Here is a 15,481-nt window from a genome sequence, read left to right as displayed (position 1 = left end):
TCGAGAGCACTGGCATGTGTGCTTTTGTGTGTGTACATGTATGTGTGCACGAACTTAAGTTTCTGTACATGTCGAAGTTCATTGACGTTCATGTGTGTTATTCTCTGTAAGTTTTTGTACGTGTGTGTGCGTCTGTCTATGTATGCACCCTGTATACTGTATGTAGGGTACGTGTAGGTATGTGCGTATGGTTGTGTGGCATTTTTCTTTGTGTATGTGAAGTCCAGTGAACTTTGTGTATTTGTCTTACGTACACATGACCTACCGTAAACGCACACACCATTATTTAACCAAGAATTAATTAGTTATATGTAAAGCGTTTTCAAAATAATCGTGTTCGGTTTTGTGTGCGTTTTTTTATGTACGTGTCCTAGTTGTGTGTACTTATGTCTTCTGTGTAATTGTGTAGGACATCGGCATGTGTATTTGTGTGTGTGTGTATTTTCATGTGCGTTTGTGTGTGTACCGTGCTTGTGTGAACCTTGGCCCCGTTTATTTCTCTCAATTTGTGTGTACATTTATTCAGATGTTTGCGGTCATATGTAGGCCTATGTATTCATGTACGTATTCTCCGTGTGCGTGCTCTAGTTTCGTGTGTACGTAAGCAAGCCTCGTTCGTGTCTTTCAAATCGTGTGTGTACATTTGTTCAGTTCTGTGTACATTCATGAGAGAGAGAGAGAGAGAGAGAGAGAGAGAGGGAGGGAAAGGAGGAGGAGATGGTGGGGAGGTAGGGAGGTGGTCTGGGTACTGGGGAGAGGAGAGGAGAGGAGAGGGGGAGGTCCGTCAGTGTGCGGTAGGACTTCGAAGGGGGAGGACGTCGCTCGGCTTAACTGCACGTTTCCAGAGAGCGCTCCAGTCCTTTCTTAGTTTCCTCTCTCTCAAGGTATGTTTTCTTGTTTTATTTCGTATTATATTATGTTTCTTTTTCCCTAGTTTCGTTTCGTGTGTTTTCTTATTCGTGCGTTTGTTCGTTTTGTGAATTTGGTTGATTTCGTTTGTTTCACTGCTTCAAACGGCCGGTCTCAGATTTGGAATGGATGCGGTCTCTCTCTCTTTCTCGTACTGCCATTCTAAATTTAAATGATTCTCTCTCTCTCTCTCTCTCTCTCTCTCTCTCTCTCTCTCTCTCTATTTCTCGTACTTCCATTCTAAATTTAAATTATTCTCTCTCTCTCTCTCTCTCTCTCTTTCTCGTACTTCCATTCTAAATTTAAATTATTCTCTCTCTCTCTCTCTCTCTCTCTCTATTTCTCGTACTTCCATTCTAAATTTAAATTATTCTCTCTCTCTCTCTCTCTCTCATTTGCATCATACCATTCTCTTAAATGATAGATTCTCTCTCTCTCTCTCTCTCTCTCTCTCTCTCATTTGCACTATACCATTCTCTTAAATGATAGATTCTCTCTCTCTCTCTCTCTCTCTCTCTCTCTCTCGTAATAACTACCAACATTACGCAGCCACTATTCCCTTGCCACAATTTCAACCACATACCATTCAACGGTAACAATGACCTTTGCAACTACCACCATCCCTAATTTATGACGTCAGCTACCACTATACCCCTAGTTAACAGTCAAAACTACCACAACAGCTACCTTAACTACCACCTTCACAGCTACCACAGCCATCGCGACTACCTATTACTCAACTGCTACCATAACTACCATGCTTACCACTACCGTAATGACTACCACATCTGCCACGACCATCATAACTACACACCAACTACTGCTACCACTACCACACATACCACAGCAACTGCATGGATAATTACCCGACCACAACTACTATCAAAACTTCCACCACAGTCACCACTACAACCACAATCACCACAACAACCAGTCAGCCACCTACCACACAAATATCACACTCACGACAACTACCACAATCCGCCATAACTACCACAACTACTAGTCACATGACCACCACAACTACCACCATTTCCACATTAAGGGTTAGGCTATCAGTACCTCACTGCCACTGCTAACAATAAACCACAACTACCACGATCAAGCGGGACCTACCATAATTACAACCACCATTAATACATCTACCACAACCATAAACTCCACAGCTACCACAGCCACCATTAACACCACATCTACCACAACACCAGTAATACCACAACCACCATTAACACCACAGCACCAGTAATACCACACCACCAGTAATACCACAGCCACCATCTGCCACACCTTTACCACTTTCCACACTACCACAACCACCACCACCTGTCACCTACCACCACCACAATCACCACAACTGACCGGATGCTGTTTCCTCTCCTTTTCCATAACACGTGTGAGTGAAACATTATGAGAAAATTGTTGAAGAATGTCCCCCCAAATTGTATCGTTCGGCGCAACAGGTGTTTTTCGGCAATGCTTCGTTCGCCGAGTGTGGTATGTAGCCGAGAAGGGACGATGGAGGTGTTTGCTTGTTTGTTTTGCTTTGCTTTTGCTTGCTTGTTTTTCTGTTTGTATGTACTTGATGATGGTGATGATTATTGTATTTTCTCGTGTGTATTTTTGCTATTACTGTGTATTGTAAAAGTTGAGGGGTTTCTCTCTCTCTCTCCCCGATATAATTCCTTAGATAATTGTGTCTTCCACCTCTTGATAATTCCATAGATAATTTTTTTCTCTCTCTCTTTCTCTAACAATCCTATATCATAAACATCAGTGTCGTAGTGATAAAATTTAAAGATTTATATCAGTATCATCCTAAATTCTTACTAAGGGCTGGAACCCCCAAAAATGTTATAATTCCCCCCCCCAAAAAAAAAAAAAATCGAAAGAGCCAAAAATCAAAATTCGATCATATTGTGTAATGATTGAACACTAATTGCCTTTAAAGACTACGGTGTTAGAGGTCAGAGGCAGTTCTTGTAATGGAGAATATCATTGTGGTATTGTGTTGTTAACGGGATGGGTATGTTGTGTATATTATTATTATTATTATTTTTATTATTATTACTAGTACTTTTATTATTTTTAGTCATTACTGTGTATTAACGGGATGGCTACAACTTCTACTACTTTGATGTAATTTTACTACTACTATTATTATAGTTATGCTGCTGCTACTGATTTTATTGTAATTCCACTACTACTATACTACTATTACTACTGCAACTACGGTACTACTGCAACTACTACCATTACATCAGTACTATTGCTGCTCCTACTTTTATTGGAAATGTACTACTACCAATATTACTAGTACTACTACCACTACTACTATTTCAGTTATACTACCACTACTGCTTTTATTGTTAGTATTATTAATCACGTCATTTACACCACTCAAAAATGTATATCCCAAATCTACGCAGTACCCTCCTATGATTGGCATACTGGGATTTGCACCTGGCAATCATCATATCCTAATCACTGCTTTAACCACTCGGGCGTAGTATAGCCAATTGCAATAGGAAACGATGATTAAAAGCTGCATTTCAGGCCGGAGGATTGTTTACCGGTAGTAGTAATAGTAGTAGTAGTAGCAGTATTTGTATTAGTAGTAACAGCAGTAGGCCCAAATTCATCTGAAACGTGATCCCAGTGGAGTGCAGGCTGAATTTGCCCCTTTTCTGCAGTCCACCGTCTTTTTTGGGGGGATAGGGAGGGAGGTTAAGGACGTGTGTGTAGCAGGTCATTCGAGCCGCGTGGTCAGATCGGTGCCACCACGTGAAGGCGTCCCTCAAGCGCGGAAATAAATCAGTACAGAGAAGTAAATAGTGAGACCTCGATACAGCTCAGATGATGGCCAAGCGTAGTCGGTTTCGAGGGTTTGATTTGACTAGTAACCAAGGAGACGCACCCTACCGTCATAACTTATAGCCTCGTCGAATTTCATGCGTCCAATACTTAATAATACTGTACAGGTTGTGATAGTGGTCCAGTTCCGTCAGATGAAAATAAATTGACTATACCTTGTTTGTGGTTGATTGTCTTCCTTGGTTGTGGTTGATTGTCTTCCTTGTTTGTGGTTGATTGTCTTGTTTGTGGTTGTCTTCCTTGGTTGTGGTTGATTGTCTTCCTTGTTTGTGGTTGATTGTCTTCCTTGTTTGTGGTTGTCTTCTTTGTTTGTAGTTGATTGTCTTGTTTGTGGTTGATTGTCTCCCTTGTTTGTGGTTGATTGGACAGTTTTGGCGCCAATGTTGTAATGGCGTCGCGTCCTCCTCCTCCTCCTCCATCCCTCTCTTGTTTTTACGGATTTCTTTTCTCATGTTGGAGGTGTTCTTTTGTGCTGTTGAAGTGTGTGTGTGTGTGTGTGTGTGTGTGTGTGTGTGTGTGTGTGTGTGTGATATCCAGTGAAGTTATGTCCCCAAAAGAGGTGATTGTGTGTGTGTCCTAAAAAGAGGTGATTGTGTGTGTGTGTGTGTGTGTGTGTGTGTGTGTGTGTGTGACCATACCCAGAATATCATCCAAACTATCACCAAAATCGACACATAAACTAAACAGTACCACCTGATGTCCAAATACTACATCTTTTCCTGAAACAAGTGTGCATTTGTACATTGTCCCAGAACTGCCATTCTCTCTCTCTCTCTCTCTCTCTCTCTCTCTCTCTCTCTCTCTCTCTCTCTCTCTCTCTCCAATCTATACACACACAAACTCACTACTATTTCCATCCACCCACCCATCGCTCTCAAGTGCTAAGAGACGCTGCAACCATCATACCTTTTATCTGCCTGTGATAAGAGCTGCATAAAACCAAACATTATTAGCATTTTGAGATTGTGTGGGGGTTGGGAAGGGAGACAAGGGTTATCTGTGGCTAGAGATAAGGGAGATAGGCAGAGCAGGGTGAGAACAAGGGTGATTTTTGTAGTTAGAGATAAGACAGGTAGAAAGGGTGGTGTTGGTTGTGGTGGTGATAGAGAGGTTGTCAGTCAGTGAGAAAATGTATCACCTGCACTGCTTCATGTATGCTCTCTCTCTCTCTCTCTCTCTAGCTTCAGAAAGAAAAGAAAAAGACAAAACTCACTGACTGTAGGTACCTGGTAAATGAAGTCAAAGAAAAGGAAGCCAGAATGATAACAGATTCTCTTAATAGCCAATTGGAAGTTAATAAATAAATAAATTGGAGATCATAGGTAGAAGGGAGGCAGACGGAGGAAAACAACCCCTTCAGTCTGGTGGTGTATTTTTCATTAGTTTTGTGATTTCCATTTAGTGTTTGGAGAGATTTTTCGAACTGGAGGGGTTAGATAAATCAGCCATTAATCCCATCACTACCAAGAAACTCTCCCTAGCTGAATAAATCCTCTGGGAGCAACAAGAAAAAAAAAAACGCTTGAAGGGCTGGCAAGGTTGACCATTGTAAATATGAAGGGATGAGAGCATAATAGAGTTGGAAGAGCCTGACCAAAAGTAGCAAATTTAAGACACTGAATCTCTCTGTCTCTCTCTCTCCGTCTCTCTAACATTTTGCCTATTGTGAAACCTCAAGTATCCCCGTGGATTACGTATAATGAAAAATAAAAATAAAAATGTTATCAGAAGTAGCAGAGGAACCACCTGCTTACGTCTGGAGTGTTGACAGCTTACAATAATCTTACGTGTGTGTGATTTACATATTTAATGGATTTTACTTACAATTTATAATCAGGTGTTTTACGGTATCTCAGAGGCATGCGACTTAGTAAAGGTTTAGTTGACAAAGACGGTTTATCATTCCTTTTGTATAATGGAAAAACTGGCAATACCACGGCGTTTGTCCAGTGGTGGTGGGGGGGGGTGAGTTGGGGAAAGGGTAGCGTGATGGTGAGGGACAGGTTGACGTGGAGGCGATTTGTTTGTGGCCACCCCCTTTCGGGATTGAGGCGTGAGGCTGTAGATAGATTAATTATTGTTATTATTATATTTGTTATTATTATTATTAGAGGGTATTATTATTATTATTATTATTATTATTATTATTATTATTATTATTATTATTATTATATTATTGTTACCGCCAGACGATTCCATTTAGCTTGCAAAGGGATAGGTAATGAACTTCTTTTCATCGATTTGTCCAGTTCCCTCCTCCTCCCCCCCAAAAAAAAAAAAAAAAGATGAAGGGTCCGCACTAAGTTAATTCTGTACATTTTAGATATGATTAAGATGCATGCAAATGGTGATGTGTTGTTTGTTGATAGTGATTAGAATGTTTGTTAGCGTGGATTGGTTCAGGAGTGTGTGTGTGTGTGTGTGTGTGTGTGTGTGTGTGAGAGAGAGAGAGAGAGAGAGAGAGAGAGACGAGAACTATAGTTGAAAGTTTGTGTATAAATGATTCACGTTCTCCAGCACAGTTTCAGATCTCTCTCTCTCTCTCTCTACACACCGTATATACTGCATATCTGTAGCTGTATATCTCCATCCATCCATCCATCTATCTATCTGTCTATCTGTCTGTCTGTCTGTCTATCTATCTATGTCTGTCTAGTAAAATTGTGCATGCAAGGGAGGTAAGAACAACTGTGATTGTTTGACTGATTGCAAAGTTGTTCCTCGTAGACTGATGTATTTACAGTTTCGTCACACACACACACACACACACACACACACACACACACACACACACACACACACACACTCTCTCTCTCTCTCTCTCTCTCTCTCTCTCTCTCTCTCTTACCAACAAATTTCCGGCTGTCTGATGTGTTTACTTACCTGGTACACCTTGCTCCTTTCGGGGAACGAGTGAAAGCCTTCCAAGATTGTGTTTATATTGCTCTAGTTCGTTCACCTTGGTCGAGATTCCCCCCCCCCTCTCTCTCTCTCTCGCTGGTAAAATGGAGATAGGTAGATAGATGGATTGGTAGGAGAGTAGATGAATGTGCATCTGGTGATAGATGATGGATGGACAGATAGATATACGAGTTCTTTGAGGCACTGATCGAGGGTGGAAAGATGGATAGATTAATAGGCATATAGTACGAGACACGGGATACATGTGATAGATGAATAAAGATAAACAGGTGCATTGAAAGTAGATAGACATTTAGATAGTTTGTCATGGGTATTCCCTCTCTCTCTCTCTCTCTCCTTTATATGATTTAGAGCTAGGCAGGAGTCTGTAAAAAATCGCCAAATTTACCCCTAATATCTGTCGACCTTGCAAACTTTGGCAGGTGTTTATTTTGGCGAAGTTCCCGGGGAGATTAGCGAATTTTAGTTCCGTTGGCGTTTTGATGGGTTGCAAGATTTAGCGGGGAGATAAATTAGCGTCTGAGGCCACTTCCGGGTGTAGATTTGGCGTGGGTGTGGATGGGTTGGTGTTAGCTGGTACGGGTATGGGTGTGGGTGTGTATGGGAGAGGATTTGTGTGGTTGTGGGTGTACGGGTGGGTGTATGGATGTATGTATGTGAGTATGGGTAGTTATGGATGTGGGTCTGGGTGTAGATGTGGGTGTGGGTTTGTATGTGTGTATGGATGTTTGCATGTATGGGTGTAGGTGTATGTGTGGGTGCAGGTACGTACATGTGTATGAATGGGTGTATGTATAGGTAATGTGTGGGTGTGGGTGTAGGTATGTGTATGGGTTTGTGGGTGTAGGTATGCGTATGGGTTATGTGTACGTGTATGGGTGTGTGGGTGTGGGTGTGTGTGGTTATGGGTGTAGGTATGTGTATGGGTTTGTGGGTGTGGGTATGGGTAATGTGTATGTGTGTGTGTGTGTCTAGCCTGTGGGTGTGGGTGTTGTACTGTTCATTACCTTCGCTGAATATGCAAATCTTTCTGTTACTCCTCCTCCCTGTTCTCCCATCCCCTCCTTCCTCCATTCCATCTTTCCATCCTTCCTTCATTTAGTCCTTGCCGTCCTTCCTTCATATACTCCATCTTTCCATCCTTCATTCCTTTCTATTCTCCCTTCGTTTATTCCTTCTTTCCTTTCTTCCTTACTACTACTCTCCTTCCTCCCTTCCGTTCTTTCTTCTTTCCATACTCCTAGGCTCCTTCCTTCCTTCGTTTAAAACCTTCCTCGTCTTTGTTTCCTTTTTACTTCACGTCTCTCCCTCTCTCCCTCACTTTCCCACCTTCCATCCCACCTTCATTCCTTTACTTCCGGAATCGCCTCCCTCCCCTCCCGTCTCTCTCTCTCTCTCTCTCTCTCTCTCTCTCTCTCTCTCTCTCTCTCTCTCTCTCTCTCACCATATTCGATTGGTAAGTAGGTATATAAGAATTTTAGTTGAATACTACGGATGCAGGTAATAGGAAATGTTAATGAGGTAGCCAACACAGGTATTCTTGGGGGGGGAGGATCTTCGCTCTCACAACACTCCTTTCACCTTAACTTGGCCCAGATTTTCGTTCTCTTGCAGCATATTTCCCGTAGCACAGTGGCAGAAAAAGACAATACAGTGGCACTACATCCTCCCCATAGCACTTCTTGTTGACTTTAGTTCTTTTATGCTAACTTTGGGATTACATTGTCGGTTTGCTTGTCTGTATGCTAGGTTTTGTGTTTGTTCGCCTGTTTGCCTACCTGTCTGTCCAGCTGTGTCTGTCTTCCTGCCTGCTGTCTGTCTTCCTGCCTGCGTTTGTCTGTATGTCTGCCTACATTCCTGTGTCTCAGTCTACCTTTCGACCTGCGTTCATGTTTGTATACCTATCTGCTAGTGTCTGTTTGCCTGTCTGTCTTCCTACCTTCCTGTGTGTATACCTGTCAGTGTCTGTCTGCCTGTTTCTGTTTATCTTCCTTCCTGTGCTTGACTGTCTCGACCTGCCTTCCTGTCTGTATGCCCATCTGCTTGTGTCTGTCTGTCTTCTGACCTTCCTGTGCCTGTCTGTCTGTTTCAACCTGCCTCCCTGTATGTATACGTAACTACTTAGTCTGCTTCTCTGTCTATCTTCCTACCTTCATGCGCCTGTGTCTGTTTCGACCTGCCTTCCTGTCTGCCTGTGTGTCTGCCTTCCTGTGTCTGTGTGTCCATCTTCCAGTGTCAGTCTGTCTGTGTTGGCGGAATAGTTTTAAGTCCAGCTGTTACAAGAGTTTTTGAATGGAGGACACCTGTAATCTGGTGTATGGAGTATTTTATGTTTAATTTGTTTTTCCTTCTTTGTTTATGAAAAAGGGGGGGGGGATCACAGGGGGGCGTGAGGTTGACCAATTCACCCAATTTAGGTAATAGTTCTTGTTCCTATTTATTTATTTATTTTATTGGTACCGTAGTTGTTGGTTTATTTAGTCCCTTAGTTTTAATTTTTTAGTTGGTTGTCTTGTATTTATTATTTTTTGTTTATTCATTTTTCATGGTTCTTATTAATTTTATTTTTCAGTCACCTGGTTTATATTTATACATTTTTTTTTTTCCATTGTAGCGTACGTTATTCGTTTTTATTCTCGGATTCATTTTTACCTTTCCTTTATTTTGCTTATTTTTTACCTGTTTGTACTCATACTTTTTTCCATTATAGCATATTTTATTCATTTTTATTTGTTGTTTTCATTTTTACCTCTCCTTTATTATTTGCTTATTTTTTACTTGTCCTCACTATTCACTGTGAGAACTAAAAGAATAAAATTTGGAAGTGACGTTATTGTATAGGTGTTGATTTAAAATGGCAGTGTGCCCCCGTATGTGGTAGAAAATTGAAGGAGTGAAGGAAAGATATACTGAAAGAAGGAAGGAGTGAAGGAAAGATATACTGAAAGAAGGAAGGAGTGAAGGAAAGATATACTGAAAGAAGGAAGGAGTGAAGGAAAGATATACTGAAAGAAGGAAGGAGTGAAGGAAAGATATACTGAAAGAAGGAAGGAGTGAAGGAAAGATATACTGAAAGAAGGAAGGAGTGAAGGAAAGATATACTGAAAGAAGGAAGGAATAAAGAAAAAAGAGGAATAAAGGGGGAAAGGAAGGACGAGGGAGGAGTGAAAGAAGGAATGAAAGTGAAGGAGGGGTAGAAGGAAGAAAAGGAAGGAATGTAGGAGTGAAGAAGGGATGGAAGGAAGGAATGTAGGAGTGAAGGAACAAGGGAAAGACATAAGGGTGAAGGAAGGACGTGGGAGGAGTGAAAGTGAAGAAAGATGAATGAAAGAGTGAAGGAGGGATGGAAGGAAGGAATATGGGAGTCAAGAAGGGAAAAATAATGAGAGAAATAAAAGATCTGAAGGAAGAACTGAGGAGTAAAAGAAAAACTGAAGGAAAGAAAACACAAGGAAGGAAGGGGAGAAGGTAGGCATGAAAAAGGAAAGCTAAAAAGGATGAAGAAAGGACGAAGGCGTAATGAAAGGGGGATAAGAAGGAATGAAGGAAAGTCCAAAGGAAGGAAGGAGTGAAGAACGGGAGGGAAAATGAAGGGGGTGAAGTAAGGACGAGGACTGATAAAAGTGAAAGAAGGCAGTGAATGCATGAGTGAATGAAGGAAATAAGACAGTGAATGCATGAGTGAAGGAAGGAAATAAGGCAGTGAATGCATGAGTGAAAGAAGGAAAGAAGGCAGTGAATGCATGAGTGAAAGAAGGAAATAAGGCAGTGAATGCATGAGTGAAGGAAGGAAATAAGGCAGTGAATGCATGAGTGAAAGAAGGAAAGAAGACAGTGAATGCATGAGTGAAGGAAGGAAATAAGGCAGTGAATGCATGAATGAATAACGGAAGGGATGTAGGAATGAAGAAGGGGATGTACAAGGGATGAAGGAAAGGAGTGAAAGTGAAAGAAGGAGTGAAGGAAGGTAGGAAAGAAAGAGAACAGAAGGATTGTTAAGTCAACAATGACTCAGCTGACCTGTGGTGACTCTCTCTCTCTCTCTCTCTCTCTCTCTCTCTCATTGTTTCTAGCTTTTTTTTTTCTTTTTTTTTGAGAGAGAGGCTATGCTCGGAATTAATGTACCCGGTACTTATTGAAAAATATTGTTGCTAAGTCTCTCTCTCTCTCTCTCTCTCTCTCTCTCTCTCTCTAACACACACACACACACACACACACACACACACGATTTCCCAGTGGACCTCCCTTTACTTTAACATTACATAGAATAGTTTTCAGAAATCAGAAACCAGTAGGCCTAATTGGAAACCACATAATCAACTTAACAACTTTCTCGTTTTCGGCTCAGTCCTTTTATTAGGCAAATTTTTGTATTATATATATATATATATATATATATATATATATTTTACTACCAGTTCAGATGTTTAGATAAGTCAAAGGTTTAGGTTGTAATGTCTTTCGATGTTATGTACCGTACTGTATGGAGTTGTTGTTATTATTATTATTATTAGTAGTAGTAGTAGTAGTAGAAGCAGCAGCAGTATAGGCTTTAAATATTTAGAGAGGGAGAGGTTGCCGTGGTAATAATAATAATAATATTAATATTAGCCCAGGTTTTAATGCTAAGATGTGGTATGAGTAGTAGTAACAATAGTAATACTGGTAATAGTAATAGTTGTGGTGGAGGTAGTATGACCACGAGCAAGACAAGGCTGGGCAAGGTCACACTTCACATTAGATGCTCTACCTCCCCTCTCCCCTTTCCCTCCCTCTCCCCCTCCATTCCCCCTCCCCCACAGCACTGCCTCAACCCTTCGCCACCCCCCAGCACCACTCCCTTTCCCCCCTGTCCCCCTCCCTTACCTTTCCTCGCTTTGTAATGCCCTCCCTCCTCCTGCATTCCCGTTCCCTTCTTCACCACCCCCCTCCTCCCGTTCACTCCTTCCCGTCCCCCATAACACCCATACCTCCTCTCCCCTTCCAAACACTACCCTGTCTTTCCTTCACATTCCTCCCTTCCCTTCTCTCCCCTTCTCCCTGTACCTTTTCTCCCTTCCCTTCCTCCCCTTTCCTTCCTCCCCTTTCCTTCCTCTCATCCTTCCCTCCCTGTTAGTCTTCTCATTTTCTCCCTTCCCTCTCCTCTCTCCCACATCACTATCTTTTCTCCTCTCCAGCATTACCTCCTCTCCCCTCCTCATTCCTGCCTTCCCCCCATTTTCCTTCCTTCCCTCCTCCTTTCCTACTCCATTTTCACTCGTCTCGCCTCTTCACCCCTCCTACCATCTTGTATGTTCTCCCCAAATTCATTCTTCTCCCATTTTCTCCCCTCCTTTTCCCCTTCCCCCTTCCCCACTCCTCCCCTCCCCTCTACCTTTCTTCTCTCTTCCCACTCATCTCTCTCTCTCTCTCTCTCTCTCTCTCTCTCTCTCTCTCCCTCCCTCTCTCCCTCTCTCCCCTCCCTCCTACTTTTCCTCAGCCTCCATCATTTTCTTCTTCCTTCTGCTCTCCCTGCTTCTCTCCTTCTCCCCCATTTTGTCTTACACCTTCCTTTCCTCCACTGTTTCCTTATTTCGCTCCTTCATCTCCCCCTCCCCTTCCCCCTCTCCCCTCCCCTCCCCTCCCATATTTATGTCATCTCTTCATCTATCCCTCATCTCTCATCCCTCTTCCACCTCCCCCTCCACCTCCCCCTCCACCTCCCTCACCTCTTCTCCTGCCCTCCCCTCCCCCCTCTCTCACCCCTCCTCCTCCTCCCTCCCTCCATTTCTCATCTCTTTCTTCTCTTTTTCCTTCCTTCCTTCCCCTGCCTTCCTTCCTTCAGCTCTTCGTCGCACTCTTCCCTCCTTTCCATCACCTTCCACCTTCCTTCTTCCCATTCCTGCCCACCCTTCATTCTCTCTCTCTCTCTATCTATCTATCTATCTATCTATCTATCTATCTCAGTTCTTCTTCTCACCTCCTTTCCTCTTCCCCTTCCTTCCATCCAAACTCCCCTTCCTCACCTTCCCTTTCCCCCCTCCCCTCCTCTCCCCTACCTCATCACTGTCCTCCCTCCATCTGTTCTCATCCCTTAACACTTTCTTCCCCTTCCCCTCCCCTCCCCTTCCTCATTTCTGCCATCCCTTCATCCATCCCTCATCCCTCACCCCTCTTTTCACCCTCCGCTCCCCCTTCCCCTTCCCCTCCCCTCCCCTCCCCTCCCCTTCCTCATTTCTGCCATCCCTCCATCCATCCCTCACCCCTCACCCCTCTTTTCACCCTCCCCTCCCCTCCCCTCCCCTCCCCTTCCTCATTTCTTCCATCCCTCATCCCTCACCCCTTTTTTCACCCTCCCCTCCCCTCCCCTTCCCTCCCCTCCCATTCCCCCTTACCGCACCCCCTCCCCTTACATATTTCATACCTTCCACCATTAACACACACACACACACACACACACACACATACACACACACACACACACACACACACACACACACACACACACACACACACACACACACACACTGGATATGTGTAGATAGGGAGACAGGACAACACAAGGTTAGCTCAAATCCAGTAAATGAAAGCAAGATTACGATCTCTCTCTCTCTCTCACACACACACACACACACACACACACACACACACACACACACACACATCCGGGACAAGATCATATTGCCTTATGTGTATTATGTATCTTTGTGTATGTGTATGCATGAGAGAGAGAGAGAGAGGTAGTGTTTCGTTACAGTACAACATGAGTCCACTTATACGACACGAGAGAGAGAGAGAGAGCTAACGACCCCTCTAAATCATACGTAACCCAACACTACAGTGGCTTAAGCCCTTTCTGTATCCCCTGCCAACCCAGATATGTTCATCGTGTTCATTTAGTGCTCAGAAAGTGTTCATTTAGGTGTTCAGAAAGTGTGTTCATTTAGGTGTTCAGAAAGTGTGTTCATTTAGGTGTTCAGAAAGTGTGTTCATTTAGGTGTTCAGAAAGTGTGTTCATTTAGGTGTTCAAAAAGTATGTTCATTTGGGTGTTCAGAAAGTGTTCATATAGGTGTTCAGAAAGTGTTCATTGGGGGTGTTCAGAAAGTATTCATTTAGGTGTTCAGAAAGTGTTCATTTAGGTGTTCAGAAAGTGTTCATTCAGGTGTTCATGTAAGTGTTCAGAAAGTATGTTCATTTAGGTGTTCAGATATGTTCATTCAAATGTTCAAAAATGTTATAATCTTTTCAATTTAGTGTAGTTCTTTCACTTTAATTGGCCCAGATTTTCGTCCCTTTGCAGCTTATTTCACGTAGCTCAGTGGCAGAAAAGGATAATGACTTGACTTTGCATTCTGTCCATTGCTCTTCTTCGTGACTAGCACTGTAATGTTCATCTCTTGTTACAGTTTCGCCCTGGGTATAGAGATGGCAGTTTTACGCCAAGTTAAGGTGAAGAGAGTATGGTACCTTTATTATTATTGTTGTTTATTTATTTATTTATTTATTTTTCTGAGACATATACCAAGTGTTAATGATTACTTTTATTTTTTATTTTCCAGGTGAGTCACGCTGTCAATTCTTCCGGTGCAGTAATTCAACGCAGTGCTGTGTGCACCTTGTGAGTAGTGTCGAATTTATGGCTTTATTCGTGAGAGAGAGAGAGAGAGAACGCGTGTGTGTAGGGGTGAGGAGGGTAGTGTTACGTTACAGTACAACACGTAATGAGTCCACTTACACGTAACGAGAGAGAGAGAGAGAGAGAGAGAGAGAGATTGATTGATTTAAGTGACACCCTTCATCATGGCGTTTGATAACATGCTTCCATTTATGTGAATACCAAAACTGGACGTCGTATTCTATAAGTGGTCGGACAAGGCGCCTCTGAACTGGTAGAATTATTTCCAGACCATTATATGTTAAATTTCGGGTGATAAATCCTCAGTTACTTCTTGGAATGGAGGGAGAAGGAGGAGGAGGATGAGTAGAAAGAATAGGAGGAGGAGGAGTAGAAACATAGGAAGAGGGGGAGTAGAATGAAAAGAATAAGAGGAAGAGGAGGGGTAGAAGGAAAAGAATAAGAGGAGGAGTAGAAGGAAAAGGATAGGAGGAGGAGGAGGAGTAGAAGGAAGAGAAAGGAGGAGGAGTAGAAGGAAAAGAATAGGAGGATGAAGGAAGGAAGAGAAAGAAGAGAGGAGGATGGAGGTGGTGGAGAAATGGGAGGGAGGGAGAGCAAAGTAATGCCGGTAGTTCAAGGAATTACAAGGACAAGTCATACTTCAAAAGGGCTTACGATCCATGCCTAGGAGATACCATGAATGAAGAGACAGAGTATATGTTGTTTATTGTAAAAAAATAATTATAATAATAATACAGGAACAGCGAAGGTGAAGGATGGAGAGAGGGAGAGGGAGGAGAGGAGAGGTAGGTGAGGGAAAAGGAGGAGAGAGGGTGGGAGGGAAGATGGAGAAGGAGGGGAAAAGGTGAGGGAAGAGATTGATAGTGAGGAAGGGATGGAGGGATGTAGAAAAGAGGTGGAGGGAAATGGAGGAAGCAAGGAGATAAGAGGGGAGGGAGAGGGCAAGAAGGGAGATAGTGTGAGGGGCGAGGAGAGGTGAAGGGGGAGGAGAGTGGAGGGAGAGATAGGGACGGAGGGAACGTAGGGGATAAGAGAAGTAGCAGAGGGGTGGAAGTGGAGTTTGATAGAGACAGGATGGGACTGGTCGGAAGAGGTCAGGAAGAGATAGAGAGAGGAGTACAAAAGAGATCAAAGAGCGACAGCCTTGTTGTTCCTTTCGCGGC

General features: G+C 42.9%; 1 protein-coding gene across 1 annotated transcript in view; it reads left to right on the top strand.

Moving 5' to 3' along the window:
- The first annotated feature begins 795 nt into the window (after positions 1–795).
- The window catches only part of LOC145402058 (glutathione S-transferase 1-1-like), a 138,085-nt gene continuing 123,399 nt past the window's right edge, over positions 796–15,481 (top strand). The window contains exon 1 of the mRNA XM_080274158.1: positions 796–884. The gene's annotated coding sequence lies outside the window, so the exon portion shown is untranslated. The remainder of the gene's footprint in view (positions 885–15,481) is intronic.

Source organism: Coenobita brevimanus, chromosome 57, assembly GCF_032717465.1.
Source record: "Coenobita brevimanus isolate Jiangsu-jjx chromosome 57, ASM3271746v2, whole genome shotgun sequence".
Lineage (NCBI taxonomy): Eukaryota > Metazoa > Arthropoda > Malacostraca > Decapoda > Coenobitidae > Coenobita > Coenobita brevimanus.
This window is presented reverse-complemented; position numbering and strand designations above follow the sequence as displayed.